The sequence below is a fragment of the Chiloscyllium plagiosum genome, chromosome 25 (genome assembly GCF_004010195.1).
Source record: "Chiloscyllium plagiosum isolate BGI_BamShark_2017 chromosome 25, ASM401019v2, whole genome shotgun sequence".
Taxonomy (NCBI): Eukaryota; Metazoa; Chordata; class Chondrichthyes; order Orectolobiformes; family Hemiscylliidae; genus Chiloscyllium; species Chiloscyllium plagiosum.
The window spans coordinates 11,604,066-11,609,318 of record NC_057734.1 but is presented as its reverse complement, the minus strand read 5'-3'; the positions used below and the strand labels follow the sequence as shown (position 1 = coordinate 11,609,318).

Here is a 5,253-nt window from a genome sequence, read left to right as displayed (position 1 = left end):
ACATTCAGAGAGGGCACCAAATATAAGAGGGATCCACACTTTTTTATAGACATGTATATTGTAAAATGATAGGTAGGAGAGGGGCAAATCCCACCTCCCTTGTCTTATTACATAGTTTTCTTTGTAGTGCATAATAACTTTCAAACGGCAAGTGAATATTAGATCTGCATCCATCACCTTTTCAGGTGGTCCATTCCAAATCAAAGCAACTCACGGAAAAATCAAAAGTGCCCTTCGTAATTTCTGCTCCCCTCCCAAGGCATACTTTGCCACTTCTGTTAAATCTATATCCCCTAGATATACTTCTCCTCCTCTTATCAATCTTAGTGTTGATCTGTGCCATGGACCATGCCATTGAACACAAATTTCTCAAATTATATAAAAATTACAGTGAACATTGTACATAATGAAAATATTTATTGTTGCATGTTTGCTGTGGCTGAAAGAAGCTCACCAAAGCAAAATATTCATTTTCAGAACATTGTAAGTATTTGGATTGAAACTATTTTACAAAAGAATCTATAGCAAAGGTCCCCAGTTACTCTGTATGACCCTGAATATTAAGACCAGAAAGATTGCAATCCATGCTGAGCCATTTGAATACTTTACTTTTCTGTTTGTGGTCAGATGATTTGGTGACAAACTTGAATCCAAAATTAGATGAAGAAGAAAGCAACATTTAAAATGCTGGATTTATTTCCTTTAAAATGCAATTGAAAACTGGATTTTATTTCCCAGCTTCAAAAAGATGAAAAGAAAATAGATCAAATTGCATTTATATAGCGCTATTTTCATTAGGACATCCTAAAACATTTCATAACCTATGAGTACAATTGAAATTGGTATCATGCAATTTATTCAATTCCCACAAACAATAAATAGATAACTTTTGACTGTTCTGTCAAGAGTTGAATATTAGCCAGTATACCAGGAAGGTTTCTCTGCTATCCTTCAAATATTTTGGGATTTAAAAAAAATATCATTCATAGGATGTGGGATTTGCTGGCAAGTCAGCATTTATTGCCCATCCTAATTGCCCAGAGTTTAAAAAGTCACCACATTGTGCGCCTGGAATCCCATGTAGACCAAACTAGACCAGATACGGATTTCCTTCTATATTGAGCATTAGTGAACCAAATGGGTTTTGGTATATGGTCACCATTAGATCAGTTTTATTTATTCAAGATTTTAATTGAATACAAATTTCACAATCTGCCAGGATAGTTATGAACCCAAGCTCCCCAAACATTAGCATGGAGTTCCAGATTATTTGTCCAGTAACAGTCCCAAAGACGATTTGAGATTGATGGAATCTATTTATGTCAATAGGTATCTTATTAATTTTCAGCTTGATATGAAGGTGATTGCCACTATCTTATGAGAAAAACCATGGCTGAAGAAGCAGAAATTATAGAAATGAAACTATATGGTCCAGATGTCAAGATTAGAAGTGTGCTACAAGGAACAGGAATTGCGTAACAAACTTAAAAATGAATACATGATTTACAATCAATACTTCTCACTTTTGATACTGCACACATATCTTGATCTGAACATCCTTGAGGTAACAGAAGGTGTTCAACTAATTTCAAGAGACAGAGATCAGGTCAGGTTATACCAAAGAGAGGTCAATCAGAGAACAACTGATTCAGGGGCAATTCATAAATGATTTCATTAGGCTTCCTAGACTCATGGCAGAACCCAAAAAGAAGAAAGGATTTGTTGACATTGTCTATCTTGGCATAGAAGTACTGTATCATACTGTCAGTGGGAAGGAAATTTGTAACTGCACGATTCATCAACATGTTTTCCATTCGTATCATTTGGATGAAATTCAGAAATCAGTGGAGTATGTGAGTTGCAGCAAATACTAACAGCAACAATGAGCAGTACAACCCACTTCAGTTCATTGAGGAATCATTAGGTGAAATTTTGTAGACAATAAAACAGTCTGTGCAACATCTTATGAGAGGTTTGGATAAATGACATATATTCAAGATGAACATGTCAATTCTTTATCTGATAAGCAGAATTATCAGACCCAGCAACAGAGATGATTCCAAGTAAATAGAATCCTCCTGTATCATGGCTGAGGATGGGAAAATGTCTGGTGCACCAATACATTACACATAGAAGGTGGATGAAGACTTCCAATTTAATCAACCAGTTGAAAGAACAGGTTTACACAGATCCATCAGTAGATTGAGAATAAAAAGTTGCTTGCAAAAAATGAAGAATGACCTGCCTATTATTGCACAGAAAGCAGACCACGACCACTTCCATCTCGAAGGACCATTCCGTCACTGTTGCTGGATCAAAATCCTGCAATTTCCTCTCTAATGGTATTGTGGGTCACCTCACAGTAGGTGGACTGCAGCAAATCTAGAAAGTAGTTCACTAAAACCTTCTCAAGAGCGAGTTGGGATGGACAATGAATGCTGGCAAGTCAGCGATGCCCACATCCCCCAAAGAGTATTTAAAAAAAAGATTGAGGAAATGATCAATAAAAACAAATTACCTAATTCCAAAATCTGTGGGTCTGCAAAGAAGAAAGGATGTGTTTCCATGAAGCAGCTGTCTTCCATGATTGAAATTCACAGGATTAAAGATGCCCATGGGGCAATCAGCAGGGAAGAATTGCTTAACAAAATTCATGACAATAGGGTCCTCCAGAAAAGGGAATAAACAAACACCAGGTTAACAGGAACAAAATCCTGTGAGAAGGACATCAAAGAGATAAAACATCCTCCAGTGGAAAGACAGTTCATAGACCACACAGGGTCAAGACAGAGTCAAGGTCAGAAGCCCTGAAGGCAAAGGCCTACCAATCTTCCAATATTTGAAGTGAAAACGCTCTGAAAGAATTGTAAAACCTCTAGGCAGCCTGATTTTCTGAAATCATATATTTATTTGTGTACAAATGTTAATAACAAGGAAAATGAAACCTTGAGGATATGTTGTATAAAGGTAAACATTTTGGAAGGGTTTGTATGGAAAATAGCATTTAGCTATTAACTCTACCTAATCTGATAATATCATACAGACTTGAGTGGAGACATTGGAAGAATAGCTCTGGATTTCGAAGAGGACAGATGTGTCATCTATGTCACCAGTGATCTTAGTGACAATATCTAATTAGCTAACGTAACTTGTACCTAATTATCATCACCTTAAGACAAGAGCCTCTTCTTGTTTAGACTCATTAGTGGTTGTAAATCAAATAGGCTCTTAGACCCAGTCAAAGAGAGAGGATTGGTGACCGCTCTCCATCTACACACAAATACCATAGGCACAGCAAGATGGTGTCCCTTAGATTCAGTCTGCAGCTTCTTCAGTATGGGAGGACCTCCTTTTGGTCCTCCACCTTCATGGGCCTGCTGGCATCCTTAAACCGGATATTGAACCAATCCAGGATCTCTAGAGAAAAAAAATCAATGTTTGTTGATTACTCTGCCACAAATTGCCAAGTTTTTGACAAACCTGGCCCTACACAACCCAGACATTAAATTTACCAAAATCTTGGTTAAAGAGGTAAGTGTTAAGGGGTGTCTTCAGGAGGCAAGGAAAACAGAGTGCTTTATGGAGGGAATTCCAGAGATTCATGCTTTCGCAACTGGAAGCACAGTTATAGAGTCATAGAGATGCACAGTATGGAAACAGACTCTTTGGTCCAATTTATCCATGCCGACCAGATATCCTAAATTAATCTACTCCCATTTGCCAACATTTGGCCCATAAACCTTTCCTATTCATATACACATCTAGATGCCTTTTAAATGTTGTGATTGTACCAGTTTCCACCACTTATTCTGGCAACTCATTCCATACATGCACCACCCTCTGCGTGAACACGTTGCCCCTTAGGACCCTTCAAAATTTTTCCCCTCTCACTCAAACCTATGCCCTTTAGTTCTGGACTCCCCCACAGTTGCTGAATGATGTTGAGAATTAGAGATATACAAGAGACCAGAATTAGAGAAGTACTGGGATCTGAGTGAGCTGGGGAGTGGGGGATAAAGGTTAAAGATATAGGTAGGGGTGAGACTATGGAGATATTTGAAAATATGATTCAGTAGAAAGAGGAACAGAGAGACAGACAGGGCTTTGGAAATCTCATTCAAAATATACTATCTCTGACTCCTTTAAGGGAAAGATAAAGCCATGAAAAGATTCAAAAACAGGAATGTTAGTTTTTAATGTTATGTCTTCAGGCAGTGTACATACAGCCATTTGATCCCAGCTCACATATTCTGTCTGAACCTCACCTAATACAATCCATAGGGATAGAGTAGATCCAGCATTTCTTAGGTACATGATCCACATTAGAATCCCTGTTCTTGGAACTAGAAAGAGAACAATCATAATTACGAATCATCAGCACATTAAAAAAAAGAGAAGTAGTGAAAAAAAGCACAACTACAAAGTAGCAGCTTTCCAATTTAATGTTTAGGCCTTCTGGAAGGAACAAAATGCTCCAGCAAGCACTGAAAACATTGCACTTTATATTATTGTAAAACAATGCTCATGAATTGAAAATCACAACCCTGTTGCATAAGATAAGTGTGGTTGCTATAGTGAAGTGATTTGTAAGTCTGAGTCGGGAATTTATCAGGAAAATACCTTAGGGAGAAACTTTGATACATTTCCTCTTTCAGTGATTTGGAAATGTCGGTTTCATACAGAAACAAAAAGCATTGTAAATGTCCTTGTCTAGAAACTTAAAGAAGAGAGGTTGTTTATTACACCTTGATATGGTTATTCCAACACGCCCCTCTAGCCACTTGAGGATTACTAAAACTCTGCTGCCTGTGACCTTACTCCTGCCAAGTTACTTCACCCCTGCCCTCTCTGACCTCCAAAGGCCTGGTTAAGCAACTTCTTGATTGTAAAATTCTCATCCCTATTTTCAGCTCCTTCCAGGGCCTAACCTCTACAACTGGCCTCTTACCTGCCCTCGATCACCCGCCTCCAACACACCCCATCCACCTGGACACCCTGTGCTGGCCTCTTACCTGCCCTCGATCATCTTCATAGCCAACTGCCGCCGCGACATTAACCACCTCAACTTCTCCACCCCTCTCACCCACTCCAACCTCTCACCCTCAGAACGTGCAGCCCTCCACTCCCTCCGTTCCAACCCCAACCTCACTATCAAACCAGCAGACAAGGGAGGCGCGGTAGTAGTTTGGCGCACTGACCTTTACACCGCTGAGGCTAATTGCCAGCTCGCGGACACCTCCTCCTACTGCCCCC

At 39.2% G+C, this 5,253-nt stretch overlaps 1 long non-coding RNA gene across 1 annotated transcript in view; it reads right to left on the bottom strand.

Annotated features, from left to right (window-relative positions):
- Positions 1-2,239: 2,239 nt before the first annotated feature.
- Positions 2,240-5,253, bottom strand: part of LOC122562455 — a 5,525-nt gene continuing 2,511 nt past the window's right edge. Inside the window, exons 2-3 of the long non-coding RNA XR_006315308.1 lie at positions 4,266-4,343; positions 2,240-3,417 (exon numbers count right to left, since the gene is read on the bottom strand). This is a non-coding gene — a long non-coding RNA (uncharacterized LOC122562455). The remainder of the gene's footprint in view (positions 3,418-4,265; positions 4,344-5,253) is intronic.